Here is a 21,362-nt window from a genome sequence, read left to right as displayed (position 1 = left end):
TCTGAAGTCTTACTGGCTGGCCCTAAACTTTACTATCAAATTCTTTCAGTTATAATCGATGTCCTGCTCGTTAAGACTGCATCTGTTGTTAGGAATCTTGGTGTTTTACTCTAATCATCACTTAATTTTGATCGGCACATCAAGTTCCTCACTAATATTGCATTCTTTCATTTACTTCCTGATGGATAACGATGGAAAAACTCTGGTTCATGCCTTCATTATGTCCCGTATTCACTACTGCAACTCTGTCTTTGTTGGTCTCCCTGTAAAATTGATAGAAAGGCTACTGTATATTCAGAACTCTGCAGCTAGAGTTCTCACCCATACTAAGTGTTCAGCTCACATCACCCCCTATTTTCTCTCAGCTACACTGGCTACCGGTCTCGTCCCATATAAAGTTTAAAATTTTACTAAATTTCAAAGCCTTGCATAACCTTGCTCCCCTCTACCCCCTGCTGACCTCTTACTCTCCCTCTTGCTCTCTCAGGTCTTCTTGTAATTACTTACTGTCCCTCGCACCAGATTCTCCAATTTGTTAAGGAGGTCCTTCAGTGCCATGGCGCCCAACATCGGGAATGCTTTTTCTCAACCCCCCCCGGGACTTCTCTTCTTTTTCCTCTTTCAAATCTGACTTAGACTTTTTGTTTTAATGCCCATTTTTCTTCCTTCTCCACTGCTTACTTTTTTTTGCCCATGCTATGTGAAGCGACCTTGGGTTGTGAAAGGTGCAATCTAAATGTAACACATTATTATCCATCCATCCATCCATTTTCTAAGCCACTTCTCCGTCAGAGTCGCGGGGGTGGGGTGCTGGAGCCTATCCCAGCAGTCTTCGGGCGAAAGGCAGGGTACACCCCGGACAGGTCGCCAGTCCATTGCAGGGCAGACAGACAGACACAGACAGTCACTCACACCTAGGGGCAATTTAGCATGTCCAATTGGCCTGACTGCATGTCTTTGGACTGTGGGAGGAAACCGGAGAACCCGGAGGAACCCCATGCAGACACGGGGAGAACCCCGGTCACCCCACAGGGGAATCGAACCTAGGCTATCCTTGCTGCGAGGTGACAGCGCTACCCACCACGCCACCGTGCTGTCCCACATTATTATTTTTATTATTATTATGGATAAGACTTACCTCATATGAAATAATGGTCAGAGATTGCTGAAGTTTACTGTAGGACATTAAGCCTATCTATGTTTAGACCTAGGGTCAGAACTAAATCTAAAGTGTGACTACAGTAATGTATAGGCCCTGTTACATTTTAGGTAATACGACAGAGTCTAGGATTGAAGTAAATGCCTTTTTTCTGAAAATGTATATTATTAATTATATGTATATTAATATCTCTTACAATTATTACTATCATTGCACACATCCAGGTTTGCAGCAAAATCACAAAATTACTTTAAAATTTTGGAGTACAGCACTGGTGGTGTGTAAATGTTAAATAATGAAAATGTGTTCTTTTTTGTGACCAGATTTATAATGTGGGTTCTGGTAAACAGCTAACTGTTACTGCTGGCATCCCTAAAGGAGTAGCTAATTTCATGTGTCGAATGATCGAGTCTCCTATAACCAGGGCACTTTTAATAGGCTCCTCATCGGGTGCTTCGCTGAGCGGTGCCTCACTTTCTGTCACGAGGCTGAAGTTAGTTACTTATTCGTAGCTCCTATTTCGTTTGGCTCCTTATTCGCAGCATCTTATTCGCAGGCTGAAGTTAGCTCCTTATTTGCGGTTTCCCTTTTAGCGAATGACAGCAAAACAAAGGGACTGAAGATGCAAGGAGTAGAGGTCGTAAAGGTGGATGACTTCAAATATCTTGGGTCCAGATCCAGAGCAATGGACAGTGTAGAAAAGAGGTGAAGAAGAGGGTACAGGCAGGATGGAGTGGGTGGAGACGAGTGTCAGGGCTGATGTGTGACAGAAGGATAGCAGCAAGAGTGAAAGGAAAGGTTTACAAGACAGTAGTGCGTCCTGCTATGATGTATGGTTTGGAGACTGTGGCTCTGTCTAAAAGACAGGAGGCTGAGCTGGAGGTGGCGGAGATGAAGATGCTGAGATTTTCGTTGGGAGTGACAAGGATGGACAAGATTAGAAATGAGCAGATCAGAGGGACAGTGAAGGTGAAGCAGTTTGGAGATAAAGCCAGAGAGGCCAGGTCTTGTAAGTACTCGGGAGCAAGACCATGTAGGGCTTTATAAGTCAATAAAAGGATTTTATAATCAATACGGAATTTAATAGGCAGCCAATGAAGTGATGATAGCACTGGACTAATATGATCAGATGTTCTAGTTTTAGTGAGGACCCTGGCTGCGGCGTTTTGGACTAGTTGGAGTTTGTTTAAACTCCTGCTCGTGCATCCTGACAGTAGCGCATTACAGTAGTCTAGCCTAGAAGTAATAAAGGCATGTACTAGTGTTTCTGCATCATGCAGGGACAGGGCATTTCTGATCTTGGCGATGTTGTGAAGATGTAGAAAAGCTGTCCTAGTGATGCCGTCTGTGTGTTGATCGAATGATAAATCTGAATCTATTATAACGCAGAGATTTTTTGCTGCTGATCCAGGTGTGGCTGGAATGTCGGCGAGATTTAAGATTAAATCTGGTAATTTACTTCTTGTTAGTTTTGGACCCAGAAGGAGAACCTCTGTTTTGTTACTGTTTAATAGGAGGAAGTTGTGTGACATCCAGCCTTTCATGTCTTTTACACAGTCCTCCATTTTCTTTAACCTGTATTTGTCATCAGGCTTGGCTTGATTATCGTCTACATAACAATGAAAGTTTACGCCATGGTTACTTATAACTGTGCCTAACGGTAACATGTATAGTGTAAATAGTAATGGTCCTAATATAGATCCCTGCGGAACTCCAAATCTCACTTTTGAATAATTGGAAGATAAATTGTTTACCCTAACAAACTGATAACATTCTGATAGGTAAGATCTGAACCATGATAGGGCCATCCCTGTGATTCCAACCATGTTTTCTAACCTTTCTAAGAGAATATTGCGGTCTATTGTATCGAAAGCCGCGCTAAGGTCAAGTAGCACTAAGAGAGATATGTAGCCTTGATCAGAGGCAAGAAGAAGATCATTAGTTATCTGAACTAGAGCCATCTCAGTGCTGTGGTGTGGCCTGAATCCATATTGAAAATTTTCATATCTCCATCATATCTGCAAGCTCTCTGGCTTTAGCAGTCATTGTCCCTATGTTCAGAGTCCCTACTCTAACCTGCACACTCCTGCCTTTCCTTCTCTCTCGCTGCCTTCTAACCTGCCTTCCTCCTCTCCTCTTTGATCGTCTTCGACCTACAGTAGTCCAATTTCTACCGGCACCCTGCTGGTCACCCAGTTAACCCCGGCCTCGACTGATCCGGTATGGCAATAATATTTGTGATCTGCATGATAGTTTTGGCACAAGTTTTACACCGTATGCCTGACGCAACCCTCACCATTTATCCGGGCTTGGGACCGGCACCAGAAGTACACAAAGTACACCCCTAATGGCTGGTTTAACATAAATCCAAAACTATACAATATAAATTGTGTGGATTATTTATCATCCTGAGCAGACTTGTACAAGTGGGCATTACGGGTCAGTGTTTATGTGCAAAAAGCAGAAAACATATGCTAATTATAATAGTACATCCAGATAATAGCAAAGATGATGAAACATCAGGGATGATTATTTTTTGAATGATTCATTTCATATACTAACACAGTGAGTAAATACATGGATAGAAGAGTCTCAGAAAGCCAAAAGAGTGACAGCTCTGGAAAAAGCTTTTACCAAAGTCTCAGTGTTTTATGTGTAACCTGCAGAATTTGCCATTTTGCCTGCCATGAGTACCACGTGGGCCTCGATGGCCACCGTAGCTGAGGTGCTGCATCATCTTCTGGCTCAATACTTCCTCAGGTAAAGATAATCAGCTGCAGCAGTATAAGTGTGGCAGCGTGCCTAATTAATATTTTACGATGTTTTAAGGTGGCTTATAGTCTGGTCTTATTAGGTTCACGAGGAGCGCTCATTGCCCCTAGACTGAAGTAAATGCAGCAGAGGACATTCTCCTTATAGTTTAACTTCCATCTGAAGGTCCTGGTGTGGAGTGTCGACGCTTGGCAAGCCTAGGTGGCCTCCAGTGTATTAAAGCACAGAGCCTTGGATTGGAGCCAGTGCTGTTTTGTTGTTATGCCCGTTTTACAGTTTTGATTTATTTATTTATTTACTTTTTGTTATTTTCTTTTCTTTTGGGTTTGTTAGCCTTTAATTATTTTTGCAATAATCAAACTGTTTAGATCTGTTTCTTTTGTATTCTGCTCACTTTGTACTCCAGTTCATTAGTGGGTATATTTAAATTGCTGAATCATTTTGTTTTGGGTTAACATTTGTAATAAGCCTTTTCTTTCTTTTTTTCTGTTTGAGAAGGTAAATGTATATTGGCTGGAGTATTGTTGCTAAAAGGATTGCTTCTAGTTATAGTAGCTTGTAGCCAAGTGGTGCTAAGGATTATTTCCCTTGTGTTTCTAGAGTATGTCAGTACCTGCAGCACTTTTTGTGGGCTGGTTCCCTTCGGACGGCTTCTTCTCTCCTCACCCTTTTACACTTTGTGTGCAGTGGTGGTAGGTGTAGTGTGTTGGATTCATGTGCACTTCTCTTTTAAAAGTCCAGTACGTGTGTGTGTGTGTGTGTGTGTGTGTGTGTGTGTGTGTGTGTGTGTGTGTGCGTGTGTGTGCTGGTGTGATTTTTAGGTTTCTGGAGGTAGGAGTAGAAATGGCTGAAGCAGTCCTTGCCCAGCCAACACATAGTAATTGCTCCTTGTGTGGAAATTATGGAGCCAGTATACTTTGCCTGTCTTGCTCTGGTTTTCCCCTTTTTTGGAATAGTGGATATATTGGGCAAAGAATGTTGGAGATGGAGCTGCCGGGTAGAAGGAGAAGAGGTAGACCTCAGAGAAGGTTTATGGATGTAGTGAAAGTAGAGGAGGCAGTGGATAGGGCAAGATGGAGGCAGATGATCCGCTGTGGCGACCCCTAAAGGGGGCAGCCAAAAGAAGAAGATAAGGTTTATACTCTTTCCCATTTCTATTACTGAGTGCCTTACTCCTGTTACTCTGCTGCTGCTGTAATACATTTACAGGACTGGAGGTTTCACTGAAATAATTTTCTAAAATTAACAAGTGTAACAAAAAGTTACACTTGTTAAAGTGTCCTTTATAAATGTGAGGCCATCATTGCTCTAAAACATTAGAGTCAGAGAGGTGCAATTTAATGTAGATAAAAAAATAACATGTCAGTGTTTAATTATAATGTTTACAAAGTTGGAGCCAACATTTCTCTGAAAAGTTCCTTTTGGCTAAACTTTTCAAAGAGGGTAACTGGCTGGACTGTCACTGTTGTTAATCACATTAATTAACCCTCTACTACACCATTAAATATTGTCTCAATCTAACTCTGTTTTAGTTGCTTTAGAGGTACAAAACTGTGTAGATTTACAGAATTTAAATTGCAGGATACAAAACATAAATTTACAGAGCCATGTGAGAACCACCCCTTACAGACAGACAGTGGATTTTTAAGAAACCATGATGATCTTCCAAAAAATGTATTTGAAGAGAATTGAGTTGATAAAAGTGGATAGCTGCTAAATGACAGCCTATGTAATCCTATGCATTATGTTAGTTATTTAAGTTCTATTCTGACCAACCAGTAGGGTGCACCCTGGCATCACCAGCTAAGTATATGAGGCTCAACCTAAGGAAGAGAGAGCCTCCATTTTCCAACAACGTGTGAAACAGCTTTTGAGTTTACTGGAAAGAAAATGAATCATTTCATCATTTCAATCATTTCACAACTTTTTCCACCTTTAATGTGACCTACTGTGACCTAATGTGAAAACAAACAGAAATCTTTCAGGGAGGTGAAGTAAAAACAAACAACTGAGATAATGTGGTTGCATAAGTGTGGACACCCTTTTATAACTGGGGGTGTGGCTGTGTTCAGATTTAACCAATTACATTCAAACATGTATGTTTAACATCATGTTAAATTGGAGTCAGCACACACCTGTCACCAATTAAAGTGCCTCTGATCAATCCCAAATAAAGTTCAGCTGTTCTTGTAGGCTTGTCCTGACATTTTTGTAGCCACATCTTCCAGCACAAGCCATGGTCCGCAAAGAGCTGCCAAACATCAGAGGGATCTCATTATTCAAAGATATCAGTTAGGTGAAGGCTAGAAAAGAATTTCCAAGTCATTAAATATACCATGGAACATCATCAAGGGAGAAAACATGGCACAACAGTGACATTACCAAGAACAGGACGTCTGTGCAGTACATGTGCAAAAACATCAAAGCCCAGCTTAATTTTGCAAAAAGACATCTGAAATCTCCCAAACGCATGTGGGAAAGAGTGTTATGGTCTGATGAAACTTTTTGGACATAATTCCAAATGGTATATTTGGCGCAAAAACAACACTGCTCATCACCAAAAGAACACCATACCTACAGTGAAGCATGGTGGTGGCAGCATCATGCTTTGGGGCTGTTTTTCTTCAGCTGGAACTGGGGCCTTAGTCAGGGTGGACAGAATTATGAACAGTTTCAAATACCAGTCAGTGTTGGCACAAATCCTTCGTCCTTCTGTTAGAAAGCTGAAGATGAAGAGTAACTTCATCTTTCAGCACGACAATGACCCAAAGCATACATCTAAATCAACAAAAGAATGGCTTCACCGGAATAAGATTAAGACTTTGGAATGGCCCAGCCAGAGTCCACACCTGAATCCCATCGTACTTAAAATCAATACGAAATTGGACAGGGAGCCAATGTAAAGCAGCCAAGACTGGAGTGATATGATTGTGCTTTCTGGTACCTGTCAAGAGACATGCAGCAGCATTTTGGACTAACTGTAAGTGATAGAGAGATGACTGATCAAGACCGGAATAAAGGGAATTACAGTAGTCCAACCTAGAGGTAATGAAAGCATGGATGAGTCTTTCAAGGTCTTTACGAGGAAGATAGGATTTCACCTTGGCAATTAGTCGCAGCTGATAAAAATGACTTCACAACAGAATTAACTTGTTTCTCAAGTTTAAGGGAGCTGTCAAAGTACACTCCAAGATTTCTGATAACTGAGAAACACTGAGAAGCAAGAGGGCCAAGGGTATCGGTTAACTTGTCCAAAGCGAAACAACTTCCAAATACAATGGTTTCTGTCTTGTTTTCATTTAATGTAAGAAAATTCAGAGTTAGCCAGTCTTTAACATCATGAAGACAGTTAAATAGAGGCTGGAGAGGGACAGATGCATCCAGTTTAATAGGAAAATAAATTTGGATGTCATCCGCATAACAATGAAATGGAATGTTATACTTCCTAAATATCCCCCCTAAAGGTATCATATATAATGAAAACAAGACAGGACCTAGAATGGACCCTTGAGGTACACCACAACAAATAGGGGCTAAGGAAGAGGAATATTTACCCAAAGCTACAGAAAAGGACCTATCAGATAAATAAGATTTAAACCATGATAAAACTGTGCCTTTGAAGGCCACAACGTGTTCAAGTCTGAACAAAAGAATGCTGTGATCAACTGTGTCAAAGGCAGCAATTAGGTCTAACAGAACCAAAACAGTGGGACAGCCCGAGTCAACAGTTAGAGAAGATCATTAAAAACTTTTAAGAGTGCTGTCTCAGTGCTGTGGTAAGATCTAAAACCAGACTGAAACTTTTCACAAACGTCATGGCTATTTAAAAAGGTTTGAAGTTGGTTAAGAACAATCTTTTCCGATATTTTTGACATAAATGGTAATTTAGAAATCGGCCTATAATTAGATAGAACATTTGTCTCAAGATTTTTCTTTTTAATAATAGGCTGTACAACAGCTCGTTTGAAGGCAGCTGGTACACAGCCAGATGACAGAGAGGCATTTAAAATGAGCAAAATACTAGGCCCAAGAATGTGAAGACTTTTTATGAGAAGACAAGGTGGGAGGATATCTAGAGGGGAACTAGAAGGCCTTAAATGCAAGACCACTTCCTTTAAAACTGAAAAGGTCACCGACTCAAACTGCTGAAAGACAGCTGGGCATTTAAAAGGTGAACCTTGATCTACAACAGCCAGTGAGTGTGATGACCATAAAGAAAAGATTTTGTCAGTAAAATGTTCGCAGATTGCAGTAGAAGCTTCCAACGGACAGTGTCACATGGGTTAATAATAGAATTAAAAATATTAAAAAGAACACAAGGTTTGCAACTATTCCTGGAAATCAGGTTAGAGAAAAAAGCAGATTTTGCAGCTTTAACAGACCTCTGGTATTCAGATAAACGATCACGCAGGATCCCCAAAGACGCATGAAGTTTGTCCTTCTTCCACTTTCTTTCAGCGTGCTGACACTCACGTCTAAGAGCATGCGTGGTGTCATTCAGCCATGGCTGATGAGAAGGCTTAAAACATTTAGACCTGATTGGAGCGATTGGAGTCCAGGATAGCAGAACACGTTTAGTCAAAAAGACTAACTAACTGTTCAACGTGTTGATCTGCACAGAAGTTAGCATCATAAAGTAAAGAGTTAGTAAAAGCGAAAGAGAACTGAGCAGCGGTTGCGGGATTTATGGTGCGCAAACGCTGCACAGGTGTCTCGTTAAACAACCCTTGGTTACAAACCACCGTATTAAAGATAACAGAAAAATCGTCTGAGATACCACAGTCCTTAATTTCGGTGATACAAACGTCCAGACCATAACACAGCACCAAATCGAGTGTGTGCCCTTTTTCATGGGTGGGGTCACTCACCCACTGAGTTAGATTAAAAGGGCCAGAAAACCCTTTACAAGTGGTCCTGACTCACAACAAACATGGATGTTAAAATCACCAACAATTAAAAGACAATCGCATTTTAACAAAAGACTCCCCAGTAGGTTACCAAAGTCCTGGATAAAGTCTTTAACACATTTAGGTGGACGATACAACAGCCCACAGAGGACTGAGGGAGAGTAGTTCAGCTCCAAAAGCTGCACCTCCATACTGGAGTAGAAGACAGGTGACAGTTGTCGACAGCAGAAATTGGATTTGAATACCGATGCTAAACCTCCGCCTTTGCCATGTTTATGATCGCCAAATTTTTTTGATTCCTGGTTGGTTAGTGTAGTGGTTAACACGTTTGCCTTCTACACTGTAGACTGGAGTTTAATCCCCACCTGGGTAAACATCCTACACTATACCAATAAGGGTCCTTGGGCAAGACTCCTAACACCATCTTGGCCCCCCCTGTATAAAATGATCAAGTTGTAAGTCTCTCTAGATAAGAGCATCAGCAAAATGCCGTAAATGTATTTTGATAGAGCTCTCAACCTTTACTGTTTTATTTACTTTTGTTATTTTGCAACTAAAGACTTAAATACTCATTGTGTTGTATAATAAAGGGCACTGTTCATTTTTTTGCATTTCTTTTCATTGTCTTTTCATTTCAAGTCCTGTATCAGTGTGAGTGATTCAAACCCCTCCCACGAACCTAGGTCAAGCATTATTCTTTACTGAACCTCAAACAGAGTAACTCGTTCACACGGGTTACATTTACTTGCTCTTGTAGAACAGAAGGTGAAGGAAAAAAGGTGTTGATGTGCCCATCTACATCTGCAGGTCAACAGCTTTGCAGTTTATGTTGTTAAGAGAGAGACATTCTGCCAGATGCTCCAAAAGTCAAAAGAAACTAGTTATTTAAATGAATATAGGCTCTGTATTCTGAGTTACTGCTGTTTTCAGTATAACACAAAATCTATTAGACACGTGTGACTGCAACTGTGGTCTTTATGTGTACTTCTTTATAAAGGCAGTGTTATTCAATGTTCAATGTAATCCATTTTGCAGAACCAAATGAGAGATTATCTGCTGTGTGAACTTCTCCATCAATATAAATTACAGGGAATTCTTACATCAACACAAAGTCACAGAAACACAGAAAAGAAAGACATTCTGCTTAAAGGAAATTAATCCAGAGCTTTATTATTTAAAACTGTTCCATTCCATTCATTTAAACAGTTCCATTCCTGGATAATTTTAGTCCAGCACTGTTTAGTAGCTTTCTTGCTGTAAAAGAATTCAGCTCAGCAATAGATGACTTTCCAAACTCTGATGGACTCCACCCACCAAGAGTGGAACTACAGCCCCCTTGTTTAAAGACATTTTGATAAAATTAAATAACTGCATGTCCTGATATTTCTATGCTGTCTCAGTAGACATTTAATATATTAGTATTTTGTGCCCCCCTTCCCGAAACGCTAAATTATACGTGCTGAGGAAAAAGATCTTTGTTTTAATGCATTTTATGAAAATGTGGTAATATGTTGTTTCAACTATAAAGTTTCTAATAATTCTGTATTCTGATTATTTGCTTGATAATTTGTTTATTTTTTGGTTAACAATCTCAATATTTTAATGAGATTTTATGTCTTTGCCATGTTTTTAGCAGTAAATTGTAAGACATTAAACAGTCTGTATCAGATGTTGATGTCATATTTGGAAAGTGCATAAACTGACACAAAAACATAATGGGCTCCGTAAGGAGTGCTGAGTGTTCCAGAGTGTACCATCACTACTTCACCCCCCATAGCATATCTAGGACTTCTTCATCAACACTTTTTTTTTTCAAAAACAACCAAAGAAAAATATATTTATGAAGGAGCAAATTAATAACAATGAAGAAAAGAGCAGTAGACAAACTATGTCCTTCCTTTATTAATATATAGGCATGTCACACTTCTAGTACTCCTACACGGGCTGCTTGCTTGGTGATTTTATTTCACTGTGGGTTTATGTTGACACAATCTACTCGTTAGACACTAGACAGTTAAAACTATGAATATCGTTCATGAATGTTAATGCAATAGGCTATAAAGCAAATTAATAATAACAATGAAGAAATGAGCAGTAGATAAATTACGTCCTTCCTTTATTAATATATAGGCATGTCACACTCATAGTACTCCTACACGGGCAGCTTACTTGGTGATTTTATTTCACTGTGGGTTTATGTTGACACAATCTACTCGTTAGACACTAGACAGTTAAAACTATGTCCATAGTGAATGTCAATGAATGGCAATGCAATAGGCTATAAACTATTTCAGAGTAAGAGTATGAGAGACTCCTAAATGTATGGTGATGCTTGTTTAATGTAAAACCCATAAAGTGTTTTATAACATTTTTTAAAAAATGAATTATTAATATGCACATTCATTAATATGAACTAAACCGTATTGAGCGCTGAAAACTTTTTTTTTGAAAAATATCCTCCGGGTTGTGGTCTGTTGTTGCTGTGTTCCCACAGCGTGTAGTGTTTGGGGGAAGCTCTGAAGCCGAGACTTTGTCTGAGGTTAAAGAGCTGTAAGTGCTACTTTAAGCTGCTTTCAGTCCTTATATGTCAGCGTAACTGACTGATGAGTGTTTTTAAATGTCTGTTGGAGCCTCACTGATGGCGGTGCTGCTCGTCCTGCAGGGGTTTAGAGGAGGAGCTGCAGTAAAGTCGGTAGGTCGGTAAAGTTGGGCTGATGTTGGATATTCAGCGGATATTCGCGTCTCGCCCCTCCTGTCGCTCACAAACCGCCTCTTAAAGATTCTGAAAGAACATTTTCTAAATCTGGTAAAACAGACAACAAACTACAATCATTACATTTCGCCAGAGTTCTCGATCTTTCCATTTCGCCGAGGACTTTTGGTGAAAATAGCTGGAATCGCCGCAGTAGGCGCCGAAACCGGTAAGGGACCGTCGGTAAAACGCGGGTACTGCTTAAAAACGTAAAAAAGATTCAAAGACATGAGAAGCCTGTTGGCGTTATTTCTACAGACTTTAAACCTACTGAAATAGAATAGATGACGTGAAAATCAATAACTGACGCTAACAACTACTCTGACCTGATCTGACAAACATACTACAACCTTTAGTTTGGTAAAATGTTTCCACTGAATTTTAATAGACATAAACGGATACTTTGACTCATCCATATGACTTGACGATCTAAAAGCACTTGTAGTGTACAGAGATATACCTGACAAACATACTATGACTTTTAGTTTGGTAAAAAAATATACCTCGACTAAAGCTTGTTGTCATAATTTTATATCAGTTTTTGCTCTGCCAGTATTTACATAACTAACTGGTGCCCAAAACATGTTAAAAACATTGCTAATAAAAATGTCTGCATTTACAACATTTCTCTAAAGACAGAATTTTCATCTGAATGAGGTACTGACTTATAAATAAAGACTGGAAGGTTTAGATTGTTTTTCTTGATTTGCTTTTATGAACTTTTCTTGAAAGGTCTTACTGTTCCCATGCCCATTGTGTTAATCTTTGTTGCATTTTGTATGTCTCTATTGGGTGACATGTGGGGGCTGTGAAGAGTAGTCCCTTTGTCATGTAACGTCCTCCAGTGGTGAACCAGTTGTAAAATAGGCTATCTATAGCTCACCAATCCAGCAATGCCATTGTTGTGGAGATATCTCTGAGATATCCTGGCTCCTAGATGGGGAGACTGTAGATTCCTGGTTGAGCTACAACACTCCTATTTTAATTATAAAGGTAGAGGCAGTCGCCTATCAAGTAGGGGGTTTGGGGTTGTTTAGACAAAGGGACAACAGGAGGGTGTGGTTTTACATGGTTGACTATTTAAGTCTCAGCTGGGTAAGAGACCTGTGCATAATAGAGAATACTCCTCTATAGGTCCAGTCTCTGTTCTGGTCTTCATGAACTGCCAGCAAAAGTCAACAGATGCAAGAAAAAGCTAAACATTTCTGATGTCAGATGAGTTGATTTGAATCTACTTTCATCTCTCTACATGATCAGTTATTAAAGTTATATGTATGTTATGCGTGCATTTTTAGTGCTGCTTAGTTTAGTCTCAAAACACAGGTTTGGTTAAACCAGTGATTTCAGGATTTATTACTTAGTATTTTAGGCCGTATTATTTATATATTAAACAAAACAGTTATCTTTTTAAAAGAGTGATCAAAACAGTAATATTGTTTTCTTTCGGTTCATTTACATTTGCAGCCCACAATAACAGTCTTTTTTTATTTAAGTCTGTAAAGCACAGGGTGGGCTATTTATATGGATACACCCAAATAAAATGGGAATGGTTGGTGATATTAACTTCCTGTTTGTGGCACATAAGTTTTCCCCCTCCCATATACTATACAAGATGGATGGTGACCATGGTGGCCATTTTGAAGTCGGCCATTTTGGATCCAACTTTAGTATTTTCAATGGGAAGAGGGTCGTGTGACACATTAAACTTATTGACTTGGGTTTAATGTAACTTTATTCTTTCATGAGTTATTTACAAGTTTCTGACCACTTATGTGTTCAAAGTCCTGCCCATTGTGTTGGATTGTCAATGCAGCCCGCTTCTCCCACTCTTCACACACTGATAGCAACAGAAGAAATGCTAGCACAGGCTTCCAGTATCTGTAGTTTCAGGTGCTGCACATCTTGTATCTTCACAGCATAGACAATTGCCTTCAGATGACCCCAAAGATGAAAGTCTAAGGGGGTCAGATCGGGAGACCTTGGGGGGCCATTCAACTGACCCACGACGACCAATCCACTTTGGAAGCTGGCACGTTCCCTGAGTTTTTCCAGCAAGATAGTGTACCACCACATTATGGGTGTCAGGTCCGAGCATTCCTAGATGAACAGTTTCCTGGAAAGTGTGTTCATCCAACACAATGGGCAGCACTTTGAACACATTTTATAAGCGGTCAGAAACTTGTAAATAACTCATGAAAGAATAAAGTTACGTTAAAACCAAGCACACCATTGTTTTTCTTGTGAAATTCTCAATAAGTTTGTGTCACATGACCCTCTTCCCATTAAAAAAAACTAAAGTTGGATCCAAAATGGCCAACTTCAAAATGGCCGCCATGGTCACCACCCATCTTGAAAAGTTTTCCCCCTCCCATTTACCAATGTGCCACAAACAGAAAGTTAATATCACCAACCATTCCCATTTCATTTGGGTGTATCCATATAAATAGCACACCCTGTAAATAAAGTCTGTGCTCATCACTGGCCCTTATTGAGTACAATGCCATGTGTTTTCTATTAGGCCTTGAGTAAAATCCTGTAGGCACTCACTTAAAGAACTGTCTATGGTATTTTCTAAATGAGTAGCTGACATAAAATTGAGCTACACTGACTGAAACTATTATTTTTTTTATTGCATTTTTAAATTGCTAACTATTCCAGAAATGAGGTTTGTATGTTAGATGGAAAATAAATTAAAACTGTGCTGTGTGGAAAAGTGACCTTCAGTCAAAGGTGGTAGTAGCCAGAGAGTTCAGTTGTTGTTTCATTAAGCCACAGCACTTGATATCAAGATGCCTCTGGATTATCTAAGAGTTGCATGCAAATTTCATGTTGAAATTTGTAATTAGATCGCAATTAACGTTACCATTTGATATTCTTTCCATGTCAGTGATGTTTGTGTAAAAACGTGGCACAGTAGGCCAGTAAATCATGGTTCCCATGCCAGCCGGATGCTTTTGCAAGTCTATGGCAGAGTGGTAGGGGTTTTGCCTTGCCTAAGGTAACAGTCAACAAGCATTTTGTAGAGGTTTTCCTTAGTCTTCCATTTCTTGCCCTGACTTCAATAATTGTACCGACCTTTCATTTTTTTAATGACATCATACACTGGATGTTTATGTGCGGGAAGTGTTCAGATATATTTTATATTCTTCCCTTGTTTTGTACCAATTAATTGCCTAAAGTTTCAGATGTGTCCATGGCTGTAAAGTGTAAACACCCCAAGAGATTTGCAGGACCACAGTTTATTATGCTCTGAAATTGTCTATACATGACTTGGATTAAGGCCTCATAAGACAAGTAAGTTTTGAGAACTTGCCAAAATAAAAACACATAGCAAAATTCTTATCTGAGCTCTTGAATGACCTTTTAAAGCAGAGGGCCCAGTTACATTCAGTCAAAATTATTTATAAAAATCTAGTTCAGCCTTGCAATTTCCAATGTCAGCGTAGCGATAAAGCTTCAGTGGTCTATGTGTGTATTTAAAGAGTTTGAGGGTATTAAGTTATTGGCTTTTCCACATCATATGGAGATTACTGCCATTATTGATTTGGATTAGACTAATTTTGCTTTATTGCAACTTAAGTTAATTTTAATTTTTATTTTTTCATAAATGATTGATGTCCTGTTTTCAAGTCTTCTTTTTTCTTCTTTTCCTACTCAGCTTAAATGTGCTTTGGTAAACACGTCAGGACATTCCACCAAGAGGAAAGTTAAGCTGCTGAAAGGGGTGATCATATAAGAATATGGCATCCAGAAGACATTCTGGGACTCAACAAACGTCATCTGGTACCCTCCACAGGAATACATCTCACAGCCAAATGCAGAAACACAGCAAAGAGAGAAATCACTGCTGCTTGGAATGTGGACAGAGTTTTACTAAACAGAGTAATCTCAAAAGACACCAGCGCATCCACACAGGAGAGAAGCTGCATCACTGCTCAGAGTGTGGACAGAGTTTTATTCAACAGAATAATCTCCAGAAGCACCAGCGCATTCACACAGGAGAGAAGCCGTATCACTGCTCAGAGTGTGGGAAGAGTTTTACTGAACAGTGTCATCTCAAAAACCACCAGCGCATTCACACAGGAGAGAAGCCGTATCACTGCTCAGAGTGTGGGAAGAGTTTTACTGAACAGAGTACTCTCAAAATACACCAGCGCATCCACACAGGAGAGAAGCCGTATCACTGCTCAGAGTGTGGGAAGAGCTTTACTAAACAGAGTACTCTCAAAATACACCAGCGCATCCACACAGGAGAGAAGCCGTATCACTGCTCAGAGTGTGGGAAGAGTTTTAGTAAACAGAGTCATCTCAAAAACCACCAGGTTATTCACACAGGAGAGAAGCCGTATCACTGCTCAGAGTGTGGGAAGAGTTTTACTCAACAGAGTACTCTCCAAAACCACCAGCGCACTCACACAGGAGAGAAGCCTTATTACTGCTCAGAGTGTGGGAAGAATTTTACTCAGCAGAGTAATCTTCAAAACCACAAGTGCACTAACTCATTAATTGTGGCAGTTACAGTTCTGTGATTAAGCCTAAAACCTGACTGAAATTTTTGAGGACAGCTATTTAAAGACAGAAAGCCAGTTAGTTGCTTAAAGACAATTTTTTCCAATAATTTTTACCAATGAAAGGTGGATTAAATCAGTTGTATCTTGACACATTTTAGATGAAATTGAATGGAAGAGTATATGATGTGAGTGATATTCAATTCCAGTCCTGGATGGTTTTAGTCCAGCACTGTTTGATAACTTTCTTGCTGTAAAATAATTTAGCTCAGCAATAGATGACTTTCCAAACTCTGATGGACTCCACCCACCATGGAGTAGAACTACACCCCCCTGGTTTAAAGAGATTTTCATTAAATTAAATAACTGCATGTCCTGATATTTCTATGCTGTCTCAGTAGACATTTAACATGTATGGAAATCAGCCATGAGAAAAAAAGTTCTATGAATTGCACTGCAGTTAAGGTGATTTATTATTTATTGCATGGATGTGAAATGTCACATCTGATTTTCAACTGTAATTTTTTACAAGGTGAACAATTATTATTTTGCCCCCCCCCCCCCCCCGATAAATTATACGTGCTGAGGAAAAAGATCTGTTTTAATACATTCTAAGAAAATGTGGTAATATGTTGTTTTCAACTATAAAGTTTCTAATAATTCTATATTCTGATTATTTGCTTCATAATTGGTTTATTTTTTTGGTTAATAATCTCCATATTTTCATGAGCTTTTATGTCTTAGCTATGTTTTTAAACAGACATTTTAAACATTAAACAGTACGTATCAGATGTTGTCATATTTGGAAAGTACATAAACTGACAGAAAAACATAATTAAATAGGATAGGTAAGGAGTGCTGAGTGTTCCAGAGTGTAACATCACTACTTCACCCCCATAGCATATCTAGGACTTCTTCAACAACACATTTCTTGACATATTTCACTCAGCTATGGCAGATTTGCCTCAGTTACTGGCTTATTTCACTCAGTTTCAGCAGATTTACTTCAGTTAATAACATATTTCACTCAGCTACTGCAGATTTACCTTAGATAATGACATATTTCATTCGTCTTCTGCCGATTTACCTCAGTTAATAATATATTTCACTCAGATTCTTCAAATTTATCTTAGTAACAGTTAATGACAGATTTCAGTCAGCTATGGCAAATTTACCTCAGTTAATGGCAAATTTCAGTCAGCTACGGCAGATTTACCTCAGTTAATGGCACACTTCACTCAGCTACTGCAGATTCACCTCAGGTAATGGCATATTTCACTCAGCTCCTACGGATTTACCTCAGTTATGTTTCACTGGCCTTCTGCAGATTTACCTCAGTTAATGCCATATTTCACTCAGGTCCTGCAGATTTACCTCAGTTAATGCCATAATTCACTCAGCTGCTGCAGATTTACCTCAGTTAATGCCATATTTCACTCAGTTCTTGACAGATTTCACTCATCAATGGCAGATTTACCTCAGTTAATGGTATATTTCACTCAGCTCCTGCAAATTTACCTCAATTCATAATATATTTCACTCAGATTCTTCAAATTTATCTTAGTTAGTAACATATTTTACTCAATTCTTGACAGATTTCACTCAGCTCCTGCAGATTTACCTCAGTTAATGGCATATTTCACTCGGCTCCTGCAGATTTACCTCAGTTAATGGCACATTTCACTCAGCTACTGCAGATTCACCTCAGGAAATGGCATATTTCACTCAGCTCTTACGGATTTACCTCAGTTAATACTATGTTTCACTGGGCTTCTGCAAATTTATCTCAGTTAATGGCACACTTCACTCAACTACTGCAGATTTACCTCAGTTAATGGCATATTTCACACAGCTTCAACAAATTTACTTCAGTAAATGCCATATTTCACTCAGCTCATGCAGATTTACCTCAGTTAATGACAGATTTCACACAGCTCCTGCAGATTTACCTCAGGTAATGCCATATTTCACTCAGCTCCTGCAGATTTACCTCAGTTAATGCCATATTTCATTCAGCTTCTGCAGATTTACCTCAGTTAATAATATATTTCACTCAGATTCTTCAAATTTATCTTAGTTAGTAACATATTTTACTCAGTTCTTGACAGATTTACCTCAGTTAATGACAGACTTCAGTCAGCTATGGCAAATTTACCTCAGTTAATGGCACATTTCACTCAGCTCCTGCAGATTTACCTCAGTTAATGGCACATTTCACTCAGCTCCTGCAGATTTACCTCAGTTAATGGCACATTTCACTCAGCTACTGCAGATTTACCTCATTTAATGGCATATTTCACTCAGCTTCAACAGATTTACTTCAGTAAATGCCATATTTCACTCAGCTCCTACGGATTTACCTCAGTTAGTAATATGTTTCACTGGGCTGCTGCAAATTTATCTCAGTTAATGCCATATTTTACTCAGTTCTTGACAGATTTCACTCAGCTATGGCAGATTTACCTCAGTTAATGGTATATTTCACTCTGCAACTGCAGATTTTCCTCAGTTAATGGCATATTATCTCAGGTCCTGCAAATTTACCTCAATTCATAATATATTTCTCTCAGATTCTTCAAATTTATCTTCGTAACATATTTTACTCAGTTCTTGACAGATTTCACTCAGCTATGGCAGATTTACCTCAGTTAATGGCAAATTTCACTCAGCTACTGCAGATTTACCTAATTTAATGGCATGTTTCACTCAGCTTCAACAGGTTTACGTCAGTAAATGCCATATTTCACTCAGCTACTGCAGATTCACCTCAGGTAATGGCATATTTCACTCAGCTCCTACGGAATATACCTCGGTTAGTAATATGATTCACTGGGCTTCTGCAAATTTATCTCAGTTAATGCCATATTTCACTCAGTTCTTGACAGACGTCACTCAGCAATGGCAGATTTTCCTCAGTTAATGGTATATTTCACTCAGCTCCTGCAGAGTTACCTCAGCTGATAACATATTTCTCTGGGCTTCTGCAGATTTACCTCAGTTACTAACATATGTCATTCAGCAACTGCAGATTTTCCTCAGTCCATGGCATATTTAACTCAGCTCCTGCAAATTTACCTCAATTCGTAATATATTTCACTCAGATTCTTCAAATTTATCTTACTTAGTGTAGCAGTATGCTTTCAGTTGCACTTGTGTGCCCCCTTGTCTTGGCCGTTCCTTGTGTTAATTGGTGAGCCAATCAGGGCTCTCTGTGGGACTATAAAAGAGTCTGCATACCGCCATTGGGGTGCTGTGTGAATGACTGGTGCCACTGCTCATTTCCCTCCCGTTGGCTTCTGTCCTCATGACTTCCGGGTTGTGAACTTGTGTGTTCGATTGCCTGTGGCTGCAACTGGCATCGGGCCAATAGACTGCAGGATCGGTGTTGTTGTCAGCTCACTATTGCCCGAAGCGGATGCTTACTGATCTGCGTTTGCCGTGTTAGCGGAGCGTTAGCACGGCTGAAGCGTCTGAATTAGCCTTTGCTGTCCTGTGCCTGGCTCTGGATAAACGGATGGTTAATTGGTGTTGGCTTCTGCTGTTTTGTTTCTGCCGTTGTACCTTTGCAAGCTTTCCATCTCCGTGCTTGCTGCCTTGTTTCTTCCTCTATCGCTGCTTGCTTGGCGTTGGTGCTACGGCCGGTGCTCTCTCTGTTCTGAGCCCGTCCTGCTTTCTGCAGGGATTGCACGCCAAGCTTGTTCAACTCATCGGTTCTTCCTGAGTTTATTTTTTTTGGGTGTATTTTTGTTTTTTATTTTCTTTTTTAAAAAGGGCTTTACTGTGTCTTATTTATTTCTTTTTATATTTCTTTGGGGTTTATTGACTTGTTTTTCCATTGTTTTTGGTTGTTTTGATTTAAAGTAAATTTGTTGTATAATTTCTTTTCTTAGTACATTTTAGGTTGCAGGATTCTCTTTTTTTTTATATATACATTGTCCATATTCTGGTTTGGCTGAGTGCTTATGGAGGGGGGGATTAAGTGCTGGAGTTGTATTCACCGATGTGTGGTGTGAAGGTTTAGAGTGTTTGCTTACCATTTGCCTATTGCTTCTTTAGTGTGTGTGCCTGTGGAGCACGTGTGTGTGTGTGATCGGTCTTATCCCTCTGTGAGCGGTGAGTTTATCTCTGTTGGTAAGTGCTTAGCCTACAGAAAAACATCTTTTGGTCGTATGTCTTTTTTTTTGTTTTGAGTTGGTTAGTTCTGGGTGGTAACCTCTGTGAACAGCCCGCTTTGTTTGTGCTCCTTTTTATGCTTAAACAATTATATGTATTAGAGACACGTCTCTGCCTGTTAGTATAACGAACCTGTGGGCCTATTGAGTATATATGGTAGTGTTCCCTGGGAGTGAGTTCCTCTGGTGGCGTAGTCAACTTCATTCGGTTGGTTTCAATTACTGAGCAACCATGCCGCCACGCCACATTCTGGCGTAGTCGGCAGGATTTACTTTTCCAAAGCAGAGACGTGTATTCTTTATTAATTTTTTTTTTTTGTGGTGTATGGTGTTTCTTCTTTTTTTTTTAATTTATTTTTGCCCAGTTGATACTTTATTTGTGTTTTGCAGGTGCTTTTGTGTATTTAGTGGTAGAAGCAAAACAGCAGAGAGCCTTACCAGTTTCATTATTGCTGATCATCAGCTGGTGTGTGTGTGTGTGTGTGTGTGTGTGTGGTGTTTTTTTCTTTCCCCCTTTCCTTCTTCTGATCCTCCCTTCAGTTGGTAAGTCATGGAGGCAGAGTTGCAAGAGCTTAGGGATCTAGTAGCACAATTGAGGGCTGATAATGATAAATTAAGGCAGGAAAGGGTAACTGTGTCACACAGCTAGGGCCTAGTGAGGGGCGCTCTCCACCAGGTCTCACCAGGTCAACTCACTCGGTCTCTGCTAGTCCAAGTCTCCCTGTAACAGAGAGATTGGGTTTTTGTGCCTCGTGAGAGGAAATGTTCAATGGAAGGTCGGGGATAAGTGTAAATGAATGGGTGGAAGAGGTGCAGGCCTGCATGCGGGCACGTCACCTGTCGACCACCGATCAAGCCTTCTTCTTGTTTGATCACTTAGAAGGTGAGGCAAGGGAGGAGATCAAGTATCGCTCTAATGTAGAGAGGAGCGATCCAGTTAAGATCATTTCTGCTCTGAGAGAACTGTATGGGTGTTCGCAGCCTTATGTGGCTCTACAGGAGGCTTTCTTTTCAAGGAAACAGCTGGAAGGAGAGACTTTATTAGAGTTTTCCTTGGCTCTGTTGAGTCTTATGGAAAAGGTTATGCAGGTT

The sequence above is a fragment of the Pygocentrus nattereri genome, chromosome 22 (assembly GCF_015220715.1).
Source record: "Pygocentrus nattereri isolate fPygNat1 chromosome 22, fPygNat1.pri, whole genome shotgun sequence".
Classification (NCBI taxonomy): Eukaryota; Metazoa; Chordata; class Actinopteri; order Characiformes; family Serrasalmidae; genus Pygocentrus; species Pygocentrus nattereri.
This window is presented reverse-complemented; position numbering follows the sequence as displayed.